This window comes from Mustela putorius, unplaced genomic scaffold, assembly GCF_011764305.1.
Source record: "Mustela putorius furo isolate JIRA1106 unplaced genomic scaffold, ASM1176430v1.1 tig00000196_pilon_pilon_pilon, whole genome shotgun sequence".
Taxonomy (NCBI): domain Eukaryota; kingdom Metazoa; phylum Chordata; class Mammalia; order Carnivora; family Mustelidae; genus Mustela; species Mustela putorius.
The window spans coordinates 8314635-8333569 of record NW_025421310.1 but is presented as its reverse complement, the minus strand read 5'-3'; the positions used below and the strand labels follow the sequence as shown (position 1 = coordinate 8333569).

Sequence of the window (18935 nt, the reverse complement as noted above, 5' to 3'; positions counted from 1 at the left end):
AGATGTTGTTTAACTCTTTCTAGAAGTTATCTGTATTTTTTCTACTTTAAGTAGTTTATATTAAAGTCATATGCAAATAAATCCATACCAGTTACTAGACAGTCTATTCTGGAGAACACAGTAATTAGCTGTATCTTCCAAAGGTGCTTTTCCTACTGACCTAACTCTGTCTCCAGACCGTCTTCAGATTCTCCAGCTTCAACGTCAGCTCTTTCCTGGCCTTCTAGCCTGCTGGAACTTCCTTGCCGACATCAGACTTGCCTTCTGTCACACTTAGGTTAGGCAATTCATAAAGAAAGCTTTCCTTCCTTCTATATATGTAGAGATATATAGAGAAACAGAGATCTATAGAAATATAGATATTAAAAACACAGAATTACAGATATCCATTCTATTGATTCTTTACAGAAGCTGAGACAGATTTTCACATCTCTCCATTTTCTTCACCAAACATCAAAACGTTGAACATAAATCATACTAGTAATTATGTATGTGTACTTTGACAAAACTTCTTTTCCTATGTGCTTTTCAAAATTGTTTTTGTATCATCACAAAACTTAAGACACACAAGAAAGTTAGATCCTAAATTCCCGTTGAAATCTTACAAGTGTATGTGTGTTTAATAGATGAATTTATATAGTCCTGAGATGTTATAATACTAAGTCTTCTTATGCAGGTATTTCTTATTTGGGGTTCCTTGTAATAGCTTTATTTACACAGAATTTCCATGGTGTATAATTCACCCATTTAAAATATACAAATGGACCAGATGGGGTGCCTGGATGGCTCAGGTCGTAATTCCACAGTCCTAGGATTGAGGCCCACCTCTGGCTCCCTGCTAGTTGGGGAGTTCACTTCTCCCTCTCTGTTGGGAGCCTTGTGCCTAGAAGGGGTTAACCCAATAGAGCAACAGTTCTTGGGAACCTCTTTAACCAAGGACTTTCATGGGTGGCGAGCTAGAGTGCCACCGTGTTTCCCTGGATTGTTATGAGAACACTGTAAGGTTTGGCTTGTTGCCATTGCAGCTGCTGCCTCAAGACTAAGTTAATAAGGCTCCTGTGTTTTGAGAATATTGAGTTATGGCCTAAGCGTCCAAACCACGAAGGTCAAGGCTGTCTGGTATCTCTGCATGGCCAGCTACTCTCAGGCCAAAATAGAAACTAGATGTACAGCAGGTGATTCTCTTACTGTGTGGGATAAATCAGAACTCTGCAAAACAAACTTTGGCGCTTGCTTGATAGGTTCGCCTGTGTCCCTTCTGTTCCCCACACTCCCTTTCTTCATTCTCCTGTCCTTCAACCCTGTTCCCTCTTGTCCCTCCGGCCACAGCACCTCTCCCTCTGCCAGCCCCTCCCCCTGCTTATTCTCTGAGTTTCAAATAAATAAAATTATACAACAAATGTGCAAAGTGAGGTTTTTAACTGATTCTCACATCAGTGCAAGCAAACCATAGTCAATTTTGCACTGAACTACCTCTTAAAGAGAATTCATGCTCTATCACCATCCCTATCCTCTTATGCCTGCAGCTAGGAAACCACTAACTGCCGTATTTCATATTTTTTCAGTCTCATTGAGATATAATTAATATATATTTTAACATGCCCTATGGCTTACATATATTGCAGAAGTTATCACCTCAGAGACTTACAAGTTTTCATGTGATAAGAATTTTTAAGAGCTATTGTCTAAGCAACTTTCAGATGTATTGTTAATTATATCCAGTATACATTGTAAATATTCCTATTATCTACTCACCCGACAATGTACAAGGTATTCCATTCTATTGGCTATTATAAAGTTGTGATTATTTTTCACATACTTGTGAATTTTCTCATTTTGTACTTGTGAATGACTTCTAGTTTCACACCATAGTGGTTGGGAAGGTGCTTGGTATCATTTCAGTCATAAACTTCTTTCTTAAGACTTGTTTTGTGGTCCAACATATACTCTATACTGGAGAATGCTCCATGTGCATGTGAGAAGAATGTGTTCTCCGACGCTATTGCATAGTGTTGGAAGTCTGCCTGCCTCTTTATCATTGAAGTCTGATGTTCCCTCACTCATTTTCTGTCTGGATAACCCACCCATTATTAAAGGCACAGTATCGAAGTCCCCTTCTAATGGACTGCTGAATCTTCCTCTGTTCTTGTCTGCTAATAGCTGCTTCACGTGTTATGTGCTTTTATGTTATGTGCATAAATAATTATAAAAGTTGTATCTCTTTGTTGAATTAACCCCTTTATTACTTTTTAAGGAAAAGCATTCATTTGAAAAATGTAAGATTACTATAGATCAAACAAAATCAGTCTTTTAAAAGTGACTCCTATGTATCCAAATTTGACAAATTAACACAACCATCCAATGCACAAAAAGACTGTTCGTTGCTCAAGGAACAGAAAGCAATAAAGAGAAATATCTTGTCACTACATACTCTACATGAATACACAAGCCTACAGCTTTAATTTAACAAATCATACCTACATGTGTTAGCTACCTTTCTCCAAAATTAAAGTAGTGAACATTTTATATTTTGTAAATGCATATATAAATTATACAACTGTTAATCATAGGTAAGCCATGCTAGAAATGTTGAAGCAACTAGGATATAAGGGTTTCTTACAGGAAGATGTGCATTTCCCAAAAAAAACCCAGCTTGGACTAAATCCACTATCACAACTAAGGCAAAGGTGACCCATAGGAAGCTTATCATTTGCCACTGAATAATAATAAAAAAAAAAGCCCAGAAATAAAACAGGAATCTTCCTGAAGGGCATTATGGTAACCTGCCTGAAAGTCAGTCATTTATTTTGGAATTTTAAATAGCAGATAGCAGGGGCACCTGGGTGGCTCAGTCAGTTAAGCATCTCCCTTTAGCTCAGGTCATGATCATAGGGTCCTGGTATTGAGATCTATGTTGGGCTCCCTGCTCTGCAGCGAGCCTGTTTCTCCCTCTACCTCCCCCTCTGCTTGCCAGTCCCCCTGCTTGTGCTGTCAAATTAAAAAACAACAACAACAACAACAACAAAACAGCTAACAATGTAAATGACATAACATGTAAAAAAAATATGCAATATATAATAGCAAAAGATGTTAGACAACTGAATACTGTGGAAAAGATTAGCCTCTACAAGTTAGTTTTGATAAATTATTGGCTACTTATTACAGTAAGTTGCCAAGATTTTCAATGCAACCATATTTTTCCACACACATCAGAATCTGACAGCAGTAGGTTCCTCAAATTGTTATTCAGTGGTTTTTTGTCCCCCCAATCCTCAAAACACAGAAAAAGTGTTTTGAAAATCAACTACTTGTTTAGGTGACTCCTAACATATCAATGCTCATAAAACCTTACTTACACAAGCTACAATTGAGCTATCTGGACAACCACCACCACCATTTATGGGAAAAGGTACTGGTTTTGGAAGAGGGGAGTGTTACACAAGTTACATAATCATACTATTCCTGTCCTTCCAAAACCAAAACAATGAGGGAAATCTTTTTTGACATTCTGCCAAAATCCACATCATTATGAACACTGCACAAAGTGAGCCCATTATGTCAAATAAGCTTTGCCATGTTTTACTACACTCTCTGGCTCAAAGTTTATTTTCACTGATATAAGCAGAGATAACCTGCTTTCTTTTTTATTCCATTTGCATGGAATATTCTTTTCCACACCTGCACTTAGTCAGAGTGTTCTTAAAGCTGAAGTGATTCTCTTGTATTTCTTTCCTTTCAGGCAATCTGTATCTTTGGATTCAAGAATTTAGGCCCTTTATATTTAAAGCAAGTATTACTACAAGTATGGAGTTACAGTCTGGCTGTTTAGAATTTTTCATCGCTTTCTTATTCATTAGCTATTTTGTGATTTGATTTTTTTTTTAAAGATTTTATTTATTTATTTACTTGACAGACAAAGATCACAAGTAGGCAGAGAGGCAGGCAGGGAGAGAGAGGAAGGGAAGCAGGCTCCCTGCCAAGCAGAGAACCTGATGCGGGGTTCGATCCCAGGACCCTGGGATCATGACCTGAGCTAAAGGCAGAGGCTTTAACCCACTGAGCCACCCAGGTGCCCTGATTTGATGATTTTTAAAAAGGGAATACTTAGATTATTTTCTCTTTATGTCTTGTGTATCTACTACATTGTTTTCATTTTGTGATTACATGAGGCTTAGTAAAGACATCCGATAGAAGTCTATTTTAGCTTCTTACAACCTTAGTTTTGCATACTAAAATGCTTTCAGGACTCTGGTAATTTTCTAAAAATGTGGATGTACAAGTGTATGTCATTTTACAGAAGTTAGCTACTCTCTGCTATCTGTCAGGATTTATTCATTTCAACCCCATCAACTCATACTCTCTAACAATTACTATTGTGAAGACTGCCATCTTGTTTTCATTAAAAACACCAATTAGTAAAACATGTAACTGGTAATGGTCACAATTTTTTTTTTTTTAGTTTTAATAAATGGAGAATGATTTTCTGAACACCTACTTCTTGATGACCTATATCAACGTCATAACCACAAGAGGAATATTCATTTATATTTTCCAAATATATTATACGTTACACAGTCCTTCATCTTCCATGGAAAATTAGATATGCATGAATCCCACCTAAAGAAGAGCTTCTCATGTCCCTGATGCAACACCAATCACCTACATAGTTTCACACACTGACTAGAAATAAATGAATTTTCTGAAGAGTTCTAAGAGTAGAAATACATGAATAATTGCAAGTCACAAATCTCATACAGGGTCAATGGAAAGACAAACATTTAAATTATAATGAAAAAATCCCCCTTGTATCTTTTGAAGTATAATAGCACATACAATAGCTAATTAAATTTGTATTTTTTAATGCAATCTCTGAAAAGAGTGACTGGTGTACTGCTGTATACTGTGAATTCTGTGACATTTATTGACATCTGATTTTCAATTAAATGTTTCTATGCATTTTTCTATTAAAAGTTCCTTTTCTTCTCTAAACTCTGATGTTTTCTGAAGTGTAGGAGAAAGTCTTTCTTCATTGTGTTTGTACGATTTGAACCAAGACTGCATTTTGGGATACTGAGTAAGGGCTGAATTCTAGTTAAAGCCTTGGCCTTAAAACTGTCTTTACATATTACAGTTTTGTTCCTGTATGATAATGATGTTGAGCAAGTTATGACTTCCAGCCTGGGTTTTGTCATGTTCTTTGCATTTCTACTATTTCTCCTCAGTATGAACTCTGGGATGCTGACTTAAGTGATGAGCAATCCAAAACTGAGCCACCCAGGTGCCCCACTTTACCACATTCTTTACACTTATAAGGTTTCTCTCTAGTATGAATTCTGTAATGCTGGGAGAGGCTTGAGCACTAGGAAAGGGCTTGCCAAATTTTATATTTGTAAAATCTCCTCCACTATACATTCTCTGATAAGGAACAAGGGTTTAACATTGCCTAAAGGTCTTGCCACATTCTTTACACATATATATCTCCTCTCCAATAGAAATTCTCTGACATAGGCTTAAGGTTTAGCAGTCCTTCCAAACTCTCTCACAGTCTTCAAATTTGTAAGACTTGCTCCAGTAGGAACTGTGATGTTGTGTAAGGTATGACTGCTGGATAAAGCCCTGGCCACATTCTTTACATTTCTAAGACTTCTCTCTAGTATGAATTCTTTGATGCACACTAAGGGCTGAGTTCCACTTAAAGGCCTTCCCGCATTCTTTACACTTAAGAGGTTTCTCTCCAGTATGAATTCTTTGATGTTGAGTAAGGAATGACTGATGGATAAAGGCCTTGCCACATTCTTTACATTTGTAAGGTTTCTCATTAGCATGAATTCTCTGATGCTGAGTAAGGCCTGAATGGAGGATAAAGGCCTTGCCACATTCTTTACATTGGTAAGGTTTCTCTCCAGTATGAATTCTCTGATGCTGAACAAGGCCTGAATGGAGGATAAAGGCCTTACCACATTCTTCACATTTATAAGGTTTCTCTCCAGTATGAAGTTTGTGATGTACACTAAGGGCTGAGTTCCACTTAAAGGCCTTCCCACATTCTTTGCACTTAAGAGGTTTGTCTCCAGTATGACTTCTTTGATGTTGAGTATGGCTTGATTGATTGATAAAGGCCTTACCACATTCTTTACATTTGTAAGGTTTCTCACCTGTATGAATTCTCTGATGTTGAGTAAGGCCTGAATGGAGGACAAAGGCCTTGCCACATTCTTTACATTGGTAAGGTTTCTCTCCAGTATGAGTTCTCTGATGTTGAGTAAGGTGTGTCTTTCTCCTAAAGGCCTTGCCACATTCTTTACATTTATAAGGCTTCTCTCTAGTATGAATTCTGTGATGCTGAGTAAGGTGTGAGTGTTGCCTAAAGGCCTTCCCACATTCTTCACATTTGTAAGGTTTCTCTCCAGTATGAATTCTGTGATGCTGAGTGAGGCTTGAGTCATGGTTAAAGGCTTTGCCACATTCTTTACATTTATATGGTTTCTCTCCTGTGTGAATTTTGTGATGTTGAGCAAGGGCTGAGTGCTGCTTGAAGGCCTTGCCACATTGGTGACATTTGTAAGGCCTCTCTCCAGTATGGATTCTGTGGTGTTGACTAAGGTTTGAAAGCTGGCTAAAAGCCTTGCCACATTCTTGACATTTGTAAGGTTTCTCCCCATTATGAATTCTGTGATGCTGATTTAGGCTTGATTGCTGGATAAAGTCCTTGCCACATTCTTTACATTTATAAGGTTTCTCTCCAGTATGAGTTTTGTGATGTTGAGTAAGGTATGACTGCTGGTTAAAGACCTTGCCACATTCTTTACATTTGTAAGTTTTCTCTCCAGTACAAACTGTCTTATGTATATGTATTCTTGGTGGCTGACTAAACATGTTCCTGGGCTTCTTATATCTGTATGGGTTTTTCCCCACATGAATTACTGAATGATCACCAACACTGGAGGACTGGTTAAAATCTCTTTCATATTCATTAAATATATAAGGATTCTCTTTTATATGCATACTGTTAGACAGAAGGTTGGATCTTTGATAAAAGACTTCCCCACATTTAGTATGTTTGAAATGGTTCTCTGCAAAATGAGTCCTCAGGTGTTTATTAACATTTGAGCCTTGATGAATTTTTTTCTCAGATTCACTGCCTTGAGCAATTCCCTCTCCATTGAAAATGCTCTGGGAATTTGGAAGGGTAGAGTCTTTAGTGAAGGACCTCTCAAATGGATCCCACTTAGCAGTTGTTTCTGCATGTTGAAATCTCTGAAGTTTAGAAATATTTGAATGAATGGTCAATCCAATCCTATTTTCAGAATTGTTCAAATCATTATGTTCAGCACAGGCTAGGTAACTTTCCAAATGTTCCACATTCTCCATCCATAAATATGTACGTTTGAGTATTGGATTGGAGCTGCTGCTTACAGAAACACCCTGTTTTGCAGAACTAATGGACTTAAAAAGGAAGGTTTTACAAAATATTTTGTATCTTTCACCATTATGGACAATGAGATTCTCATTATGGGCAGTAGTCTCAATTTGGATATGTCCTTTATGATCATTATCCCAGTCTATCATCAAATGTAACTTATCAAGGACATTATGTTTATATTGGCCCATTGACACATCTTGAAATGAAGCTTCTTTGCATGGCTTTGGCAGGAAGCTCAGGGTGCCCTGTGAAGATACAGCTGAAAGATATTGAAAAAAACAGAAAAGTAAAGTCATTCCACTTACTACTTTCAGATGAATATACTGAGGATGTCTAATATAGCAACCATAAAATCAATCAGAGAATGTCAGCAAGATGGCTGAGAAGGAAGCATCAGGACTTTGTTCCTCCGTGGACACATAAACTTGCACACAACATACTGACCACACAACTTCATAGAAAATTCTATAGTATTGTCAGGGTCTAACACAAATCACTCTCCTCTCCTCTCCTCATGAAAAGTACCATTATATGAACCCAAAATCAGCAGAAGGAAGGAATATTTTCAAAGACTTATTAGAGAGAGAGCGAGAGAGAGAGAGCATGAGTGAGTTAAGGGCCAAAAGGAGAGGGTCAAGTGATTCCCTCCGAGCAGGAAGCCTGACACAACATTGAATCCCAGAACCCTGAGATCATGACCTCAGCTGAAGTCAAATGCTTAATTGACTGAGCCATCCTGGCACCCAGTGGAAGAAATGAAATTTAAACATGACACAGAAATTAACAAATAGGATTTAGCAAAAAATCGGAAAATAACAACAGGATGGGTTTTCAGAAAAAAAAAAAAATCAAAACTGACAGACCATTCAAGTAAGAATGAAAGAGAAGACCAACTAAAATTGGAAGAAGTAAAACAGACATAGTGTAACTGATACCACAGAAATACAAGTAATTATGAGGCAATGACACTAATTATATGCCAAGAAATAGATACCAATAAATGAGTGTAAATACCAAAAACCATATAATCAACCTGGACTCCATCATGAAGAAATATTTTTAAAACTCTTCACTGATCTACAACTACTCAGTAGATTGAAAAAGCCATTTAAAATAATGCCTAACAAAGAGAAGTCCTGTGCCATAAGAGTTCACTGCAGAATTCCTACAAATATTCCTACAAATATATAACGAGAAACTAGTTCAAATCTCCTCAATCATTTATAAGTACCATGAAAACACTCTCTGTGACACCAGCATTAACATGTTATCAAACCCAAAGGAGAGATGCTACATATAAGGCCTACAAACTACCACCTGTGAGAAGATTCCTTGAAAGTTGACAATAAAATAATCTGAATCATGAGATGCCTGGGTGGCTCAGTGGGTTAAAGCCTCTGCCTTCAGCTCAGGTCATGATCCCAGGGTCCTGGGATTGAGCCCCGCATCAGGCTCTCTGCTCAGCAGGGAGCCTCCTTTCTCCGCCCCACCCCCGGCCTCCCGCCTGCCTCTCTGCCTACTTGTGATTTCTGTCAAATAAATAAATAAAATCTTTAAAACAAATAAATTGAATCAAAAGCACAATTTACCATTTTACAACATTATCAAGTGTGAATTCATATGGAATAGTATCAATTTGAGACTGTACATTTACAGAATGGGTTTCAAAAATGGCAATGATTAGGAGCACCTGGGTGGTTCAGTTGGTTAAGCATCTAACTCTTGATTTCAGCTCAGGTCATGATCTTGGGGTCCTGGGATGGAGCTCACATTGGGCTCCATGCTAGTGGGGAGTCTGAGATTCTTTCTCTCTCCTACAGCCCCTCTCCATTTGGGAGATCTCAATCTTTCTCTCAAGTAAATAATAATGTTTTTTTTTTTAAAGATTTTATTTATTTGTCAGAGAGAGCAAGCGAGAGCGAGCACAGGCAGACAGAGTGGAAGGCAGAGTCAGACGGAGAAGCAGGCTCCCTGCGGAGCAAGGAGCCCGATATGGGACTCGATCCCAGGACACTGGGATCATGACCCGAGCCGAAGACAGCTGCTTAACCAACTGAGCCACCCAGGTGTCCCAATAATAATGTTTTTTTAAATTGGGATGCCCAGATGGCTCAGTCAGTGAAGTGCCTGCTTTTGGGATCATGACCTGAGCCAAAGGCAAAAGCTTCATTAATTGAGCAACCCAGGTACCCCTCAACTTTTTTTTTTTAAGATTTTATTTATTTGTTGGAGAGAGGGAGAGTGAGCACAGGCAGACAGAATTGCAGGCAGAGGCAGAGGGAGAAGCAGGCTCCCTGCTGAGCAAGGAGCCCGATGTGGGACTTGATCCCAGAATGCCAGGATCGTGACCTGAGCCAAAGGCAGCCGCTTAACCAACTGAGCCACTCAGGTGTCCCAACTTTTTTTCTTAACATTACACCACAGGTAAATAGAAAACAACAACAACAAAAAAACTTAGCTGAAAGTCAGGAGGAGGAAATACCAAAGTGAAATCAGAAATAAAGACACCAGAAAAAAACAGTAACATTGAAAGCAAAGCCCAGTTTTACCAAACAACAAACGAAACTGGCAATACTTTAACATTACTTAAGAAAAAAAAGGAGAGATGACTCAAAAATGAAAATGAGAAATGGAAAAGAAAATTATACAACACTTAACCACAGAAATATATACTGTGGTAACAGACTACTAAGAACAATTGTATACTAACAACTCAGACAAATTAGGGGAAAAAGGATAATTCCTACAAATGTAAAAGTTACCAAGTTTGAAATACGAACCTTGAACCTAAGAAATAGCAAGTCTTCTTAGACCAAATACAAAAATAAGAGTTGAATTTGGAATAAAGATATTCCCAGTACAGAAAAGTCCAAGTCTACATGCCTTTATTGATCAATTCCAATACCAATAAATAAATAAATAAAGACTCTTAGAAATAGCAGAATGGAGGGAACACAGTAAAAATCATGCCATGAGGCCAACATTATCCTGGTACCAAAGCAGGATGATGACAATACAAGAACAAAAATGTCTATTTTTTTTTTTAGGATTTTATTTATTTATTTGACAGAGAGAGCACAAGTAGGCAGAGACACACAGGCAGAGAGAGAGGGGGAAGTAGGCTCCCTGCTGAGATGCAGGGCTTGATCCGAGGACCCTGAGAACCTGAGCTGAAGGCAGAGGATCAACCCACTGAGCCACCCAGGCGCCCCCCAAAATGTCTATATTTTGTCCGATATAAGTATTGTTACTCTGGCTTTCTTTTGACATCCATTTCAGCCCCTCTCTTTCAATCTGCAGGTGTCTTTAGGTTTAAAGTTAGTCTCTTACAGGGGTGCCTGAGTGGTTTAGTCACTTTAGCATCTAACTTCAGCTGAGGTCATGATCTTGGATCCTGGGATCGAACCCTCCACTGGGTTCCCCACTCAGCATGGAGTCTGCTTGTCCCTCTCCCTCAGCCCCTCACTCTGCTTATGCTTTCTCTCAAGTAAGTGAATCTTAAAAATAAAACAAAAATGAGGCTTCTGTACGCAGCATATAGATGGGTCTTTTTTAAAAAAGCCATTCAGATGCCCTACGTGTCTTGACTGAAAGAAAATATACTGTACACTCCAAAGTAATTATTGAGAGAAATGTGTTTATTGCCATATTATTCCTTGTTTTGTCACTGTTTCTGGAGATATTCTCTGATGCTCTCTTGTCTGTATCACTTTTGCTATCTTATCTGTACTAAAGATTCTGCTTTAACATTTCTTGCAGGGCTGGTTCACTGATCATGCTAATTCTACCCCTCTATGGTAAACTTCATCAGCCTCTCTTCTGAACCACCTTTTCCTTTCCTTCTTCCTGCCACCATGTCAAACATCTTCTTGGAAATAGTTCCCTCTTTGACAAATAAAGCAGGTACAATCTGCTTCTGGTTACAATGCTGGATTTCGTAACCAGGACTCCAGTCAATCTACCGCCTTCAAAACTATCAAGTTTTCCGTTACCTTACTATTTCCCACTGTTCATGGTACAGGAGCTCTGTTTTTAACTCAAGTTTCCTCCTAAAATCTGACATTGTCTAATATGAGCATGGACATAAAAATCCACTGCGCTTTCCAGCATTCCCCAAAGAATCCACTTATGGAGAGAAGCCTTAATGAGCCATGTGGCCATTATTACATACACTTTAATGGTGAGACATGAGAGAGAGAACACTGCAGGAAACAACTAAAGAAGCTCGCACAGAAATGACTGCTCTTCATGTGTCTTCTGGGCTGCTCAGCCTGTGAGGACTCCAGGATTCATTTCTGAATGCTGGGTTCCTGCTGGAGCTCTCACCTCTCTCCCATGTCCTCTCCTTTCTCTACCATTGTGTTACAGATAAATTCACTTTCCTAAGTTTATATCCTCCCATGAATACATAGGATTACCCTAATGTGCAGAGTAGGTTAGCTTTCCTTTATATGCAACTTCTAAAAAGTAGTTTAAGTGGGGCGCCTGGGTAGCTCAGTGGGTTAAGCCTCTGCCTTTGGCTCAAGTCATGATCTCAGGGTCCTGGGATTGAGCCCCGCATCAGGCTCTCTGCTCGGAAGAGAGCCTGCTTCCCTCTTCCTTTCAGCCTGCCTCTCTGCCTACTTGTGATCTCTCTCTGTGTCAAAAAAAAAAAAAAAATAAAATAAAATAAAAAAGCACTTTAAGTGACACATGCTTAGGCATATCTGTATCTGGTTTTTGTTCTTTTCTTCTCTCTCTTTTTTTTAAAGTTTTTATTTATTTATTTGACAGAGAGATAGAGAACACAAGTAGGCAGAGTGGTAGGCAGAGGGAGAGAGAGATGCAGGCTCTCCACTGATCAGGGAACCTGATGTGGGGCTCAATCCCAGGGACCTGGGCTTATGACATGAGCCGAAGGCAGAGGCTTTAACCAACTGAGCCACTGAGGCACCCCAGAAACCCCAATATATTAAAGGAATATCTAGGGCGCCTGGGTGGCTCAGTGGGTTACGCCGCTGCCTTCAGCTCAGGTCATGATCTCAGGGTCCTGGGATCGAGTCCCGCATCAGGCTCTCTGCTCAGCGGGGAGCCTGCTTCCTCCTCTCTCTCTCTCTGCCTGCCTCTCTGCCTATTTGTGATCTCTCTCTGTCAAATAAATAAATAAAATCTTTAAAAAAAAAAAAAAATAAAAAAATAAAGGAATATCTAGCCTATCTACCTGAACTTTGCCATGGAAGGAGCTCTATTTTCCTGTACAGTGAACAAATCTGTGCTTTATCCAAGAGCAAGATACTACCACTATATTCCGAAGATTTTAATACACAAACATCAATGGAAAGAAAGACAAGAAAAACTTTCAACGCCTCCACCCACAAAACATGGAGAAACATAAACCCACAGAGAATCATCTCCCAACAAAATCCCCTACTCAGTTTGACCCTGGCTTGACTCCTGCCTAATTTTCCTATGTATACACTACCTCGTCGTCAAACACTTCTGAATCTGACACAGGATCTGAAAGAAAATCTATCCATTCTGCATCACTGAAACCCTGTTGAAGACTATGATCTGCACGATACAATACAGAAGAATCGTGTGAGCAGTTATGTTCTCTTCTCAATGTCTCCGTAGGTCTTGCATTTGAACAGGTAAAGAGATCCCAATACCTGTGAGAATCTGCCTTAAATTTCTGTAGTGAGCATCTAAGAGAGAGGGGTGAAGAAATTGCACAAAAGCATACAATTTACATGGATCTGAAAAGATGAGAGGATTTTATGTTTCTTACCGAGGAAGAGTAAGCCCTGCATATAATAGAATCATGGCCCATGACAGTAAAAGGGCTAATGATTGGGAAACACATAGGAATTAGGGCAGAGGTGTTCCAGGAACCGTCAATGGAGAATATTAACAGCAGCAATGTAGACATAAAAGATGCAGGAGATTGAGTCAAGTGAAACAGAAGAAGAAAAATACTTTGGGTGGCTATGAACTTAGGTGAAGATCTGGAAAATGCTGATCTTATGAATACACTCGACCCACTGCTTGTGCCTGTACTGGATGAAAATCAAGGAACCATTGGGGTGGACCATGAGCTCACAACATGATTTCAAGGAATAGTAACAATGCTGAGTAGAGCAAATGTATAATTTTCTTCTGATATCCACGATGGTTCCCCAAATGGGTTTTCCTTCAGCATGTTTTGCTGCTCATTTGGGAGTGACATATGTTGGAAAATGAAAAGGTCGTGTACTTGGAAGTCTTCACTTTAGCTCCTTGCAGGCACCATACATAGGGCTAATCTTAATAGTCTAGAAGACACTTGAGACCCACAGTGTACTACAATGGACACACTCCTGGCCACTCTAAAAATACTAAAGAAGTCTACATCCAAAATCATGAAAGAAATCTCTTCACCCAAAAGCCATCACTCTTGGTGGAACTCCTTTAAAGACAATGACCAATGAGTTGACTAAACTCATGTTTGGCAGTAAATTCTGTAGAAGTTAACCCACGCCCAGTGAGATAATGGTAAAAACAGCTCTCAGTTTGCCAAGACTCCAGCTACTGTCCATGACAAGTAGATTACTGCTATCACCAAGCCCTGAGAAGGCATTCTGCTATGGGAATACAGGAATGATCATTCAAAGAGCAGCCAGATGGTTCACATGGTAGTGCAGGTGACTCTTTTAAGGTTACGCTCCATGTTGATTACAGAGATTACTTACAAACAAAGTCTTAAACAATAGAAAATTTCAGTCACTACTCAAACCACAGAAGATGTTGTTTAATACATTTCTGAGCAAAACTGTAAGATAATTAATGTTATTAGAAAAACATAATGGATTGTGTTACTGTGGTTTTGGCATAAGAGAACATGTTTTTTTCCTTAATTTTTTTTTAATTTTTTATTTTTTATAAACATATATTTTTATCCCCAGGGGTACAGGTCTGTGAATCACCAGGTTTACACACTTCACAGCACTCACCAAAGCACATACCCTCCCCAATGTCCATAATCCCACCCCCTTCTCCCAACCCCCCTCCCCCCAGCAACCCTCAGTTTGTTTTGTGAGATTAAGAGTCACTTATGGTTTGTCTCCCTCCCAATCCCATCTTGTTTCATTGATAAGAGAACATTTTTACAAATGGTTAAAAAAACACAACACTAATCATAGGATGTCTGGGTGGCTCAGTTGGTTAATGTCTGAGTTAGCTCAGGTTATGATCCTAGCACCCTGGATCAAGTCCCAAATCTGGATCCTTGCTCCACTGGGAGACTGCTTCTCCTGCCTGTTGCTCCCCCTGCTTGTTCTCTCTCTCTGACAAATGAATCAAACATTTAAAAAAAATTATTTATCCATTTATTTAGAGAAAGAGCATGTAAGAGCACCACAGGGGAGGGCCAGAAGGAGAGGGAGAGAGAATCCCTAGCAGACTCTGAGCTTGAGCCCAACGTGGGACTCTTCCAAACCCCAAGATCATGACCTGAGTTGAAATAGAGATGGATCATTAGCTAAGCCACCCAGGCACACCTCTTTGTTTTACTTTAATGTAAATAATGACTCCCTGAACACTTACTTCACCATGATTTATATTACTCTTACACATCAACCACAAACGGCATCTCCATGTAACTTTCCTCATTCACTATCCACCAGAGCCTCCTTAACCTTGAGAGCAAAGTGGCACGAGCGAATTCCCCATTATACAAGAGCCCCTCGTGTCTCTGAGGCAGCAACGATAAAATCACTCTGCATATATACAAGCAAAAAGGCACAGCATGAGATGACTTAAGAGTAAAATAGTATTTTCCATGTGAAAAATCTCAAATGTGGTCAAAAGAAAAGGAAGAGACACACTATTATCCCTCCCCAGACAATGATCATCCCTTGATCCTTTGAGGCATATTAACAGATCCAGCTCGCAATAGAGTAACATGGGTTTGAAGGGCCTGGGTCTAGTTACACATAGATTTTGTTGATACCTATTGTGCAGTAGTCTAAAAATGTTTTCTGTTATGATTTCCTTAATATTGACTCTTCTTAAGCCTACCTTACTATAAGAATAGCATATAAAATACAGGGAATATGGACCATTTGTTTTAGGTAAGGGTTCTGGTCAACAATGGGCTCTTTCTATGGAAAGCTAGGTGTGACTGGATGTTTGGAGACCCAAGAGTGAAAAGCAGATTGTCAATTGTGTTAGAGTTGACACCCTGAAAGTCTGCATTGTCCAAAGCTAAAATGTTATTGATTTAACTCTTTGAATTTTGGATTCTTTTCTATAATAAATACCCTAATTTAGAATCATGTCTGGAAAATGAGACTAACTTACTGCTTTCTGCTGTGACTTTTCTGATTTTATATAAATGTCATTCCATTACATAGTTCACTAACTGCTCATGTCTTTTATGGTTTTTTTTTCCCTTCACTAAGACTTTTTTCTGAAGTATATACTAAAACAGGATTTTCATCCATCATTACATTTCTGGCATTTCTATCCTATATGCTTCCTCTGAGGTTGAGGAAGATTAAGTTCATTGTGAAGACTCTGTCTACATTCTGGACATTTTACAGTATCTCCACAGGATGTATGATCTCATGTTGAAGAGTCTGGATTATGAAATAAAAGCTTTGCCACATTTTTTACATTTATAGGGTTTCTGTCATCATGCACTCTCTGATGCTTAGAAAGTTGTGATTCTGCCTAAAGGCTTTGCCACATTTTTTTCTTTTTTTACCTTTATCGACCTTCTCACCAGTATGTGTTGCCTTATGTTGGTAATTTTTGAATAGTAGTCAAAGGCTTTGCCACATCAAACAAAAGTAGTCCCACAAACGGACCCTCCGTTAATGAAGAACTCCTACTTGCATGACAAAGAACTAATCATCATAAAGACACGCATGGAGAAAGGAAGAGAAAACAGATATGAAACTCAGTGAGATCAGAAAACGGGTCATGACCAAAATGTAAACTCAAAGAGACGAAGTGTAACAATCAGCAAAGCAGGAACAGGGAGCTAAAGAACACGATGCCTGAAGGTAAAAACACACCAGTGGGTCACCCACAGACTTGCTCAAGTGGAAGAAAGAATCAGACAAACTGGGGCGCCTGGGTGGCTCAGTGGGTTAAGCCTCTGCCTTCAGCTCAGGTCATGATCCCAGCTTCCTGGGATGGAGCCACAAATCTCTGCTCAGCAGGGAGTCTGCTTCCTCCCCCCACCCCCCCGCCTGCCTCTCAGTCTACTTGTGATCTCTCTGTCAAATAAAAAATTAAAATAAATAAATAAACCTATCAAAACTCAGAGGTGAGGGGCACCTGGGTGGCTTAGTTGGTTAAGAGTCTGCCTTCAGCTCACATCATGATCCTGGGGTCCTGCTATCAAGCCCCACAGAGGGCTCCCTGCTCAGTAGGGAGCCCGTTTCTCCTCTCCCTTGCCTGCCACTTTCCCTGCTTGTGCGTGCTCTCTCTGTGAAAATAAATAAACAAAACCCTTAAAAAAAAAAAATCTGAGGTGAAAAGGGAATTTTAAAACAGCGTGACAAAATAACTCACCTTCTATGAAAAAGAGCTGCTATGAGAGTATAACTGGAATTTTCAGCAGAACTTACAGGAAAAGCGGAGTGCGATCATGTATTCAAGTACACGCAGAGTAAACAATCCACACCAAGAACAATCAACCTGGCAGAACTGCTGTGCCTGACTCTGCAAATGAAGGCTATGCCAAGCAAAAGACCCTCTGATTTACCAGCAGAGCTGTCCCAAGAAAGGTGAAAGGAAGTCCTTCTGCTTGAAATAAAAGGATTCAAAAGAGCAACTGAAAGCACATGACAACATAAAACTCCTGCTAATATAAATATTTACACAATTCTGGAAACCTGTACTGCTGTAATGAGGTACCACGGGTCACCTGTATTTCTGCTATAGAAGTTCTTAAACAAAAGCATTAAAAATCATAAATCGACCTAATTAACTACACAACATAAAAGACAAGAATTTCTGATAGTAGTAACATAAAGCAGGTTCAGGGGTGGAGAGCTTTAAGTAGAAAACTTTCCTATAAAACTGACTTTGGTTCAAAATGGTTTGCTATGTAACTTTAAGATGTTTTAAGGAATCTCTAAGGTAACAGGAATGAAAATACATACAGAAGACAGAAAAGTTAACGAGAACAGTGTCAAAGCATATCACTGGAGTAACACCACAGTTAGGACAAAATATAACACCTAGACAAGATACAGAGGTATAAAAAATGTAAAAATTGGGGCACCGGGTGGCTCAGTGGGTTAAAGCCTCTGCCTTCAGCTCCGGGATCTTCATGATCCCAAGGTCCTAGGATCAGGCCCCACATCAGGCTCTCTGTTCAGCAGGGAGCCTGCTTCCCCCCCCTCCCACCCCGCCACTCTGCCTGCTTCTCTGCCTACTTGTGATCTCTATATGTCAAATTATTAAATAAATCTTTTTAAAAAAATGTGAAAATTGCTTTTGAGGGGCGCCTGGGTGGCTCAGTGGGTAGAGCCTCTGCCTTCGGCTCAGGTCATGGTCTCAGGGTCCTGGGATCGAGCCCCACGTGGGGCTCTCTGCTCAGCAGGAAGCCTGCTTCCCTTCCTTTCTCTCTCTGCCTGCCTCTCTGCCTACTTGTGATCTCTGTCAAATAAATAAATAAAATCTTTAAAAACAAATTGTTTTTGAGTCACCAAATGTGCTTCTCATGCAAAGAGAATATAAATTCAACAATAAATAGATGTTGAAATTAATGCCAATATTATAACAACTCAGTTGTGAATGTTCTTTTTTTTTTTTAAAGATTTTATTTAACAGAGATGACAAGTAGGCAGAGAGACAGACAGGGGGGTGGGAGCGGGGAGGAAGCAGGCTCCTTCAGGAGAGCCCAATGTGGGGCTCAATCCCAGGACCCTGAGACCATGACCTGAGCTGAAGACAGAGGTTTAACTCACTGAGCCACCAAGCTGCCCCGAAGAATGAATGTTTTAAGTGAAATAAAGGATTATATTCTCTCATTTTAGGGAAGTGTTTTGTTACCTGATGAATTTATGGAGTCTCAATTTTATATGTTTAGATTAAAGCCTCCATAACATTGGAAAGCATAAACCAGAAACTATGTGGGTCTATCTCCAGCGTTCCGGGTCTTTCTGCACCAATCCCAAGTATGCCCACCACAATGCGGGCACACTTTCTCACACGAAGCAAAACAGAACTTAGAAGAGACTTAGCACAGAGACCCTCAGAAAAAGGGAGACTTTCCCAACACCCTCAAAGCAATGAAGAGCTCTCAGATTATGGAGACCCTCCCAGTCCAAGGAGAGTCTCCTGGTCCTCCCTGTGGACAGGATGGACCATCACTGGAGCTGAAGCAGAATCCTTAGAGAAAATAAAAGCATGATGATGTTGGCTCACAGATGTCCCTCTGGGAGAGACAGAGACAAAATGGGGCTTCTTCACCTGATTTTCATTCAAGCAGAGCTACCAGAACCACATTTGAAGGTTTACCTTCCTCCTTCAGACTTGG

General features: G+C 39.6%; 1 protein-coding gene across 3 annotated transcripts in view; it reads right to left on the bottom strand.

The window, feature by feature from the left end:
- The window catches only part of LOC106003440 (putative protein ZNF720), an 83848-nt gene that overhangs the window by 13062 nt on the left and 51851 nt on the right, over positions 1-18935 (bottom strand). For 2 of the 3 annotated variants that reach the window (XM_045077450.1, XM_045077448.1), the window contains one exon: positions 7548-7682. The exons of the other annotated variant lie outside the window; for it this stretch is intronic. The gene's annotated coding sequence lies outside the window, so the exon portion shown is untranslated. Of the gene's footprint in view, positions 1-7547; positions 7683-18935 lie in introns of those variants that run through there. 3 annotated transcript variants of the gene reach the window in all.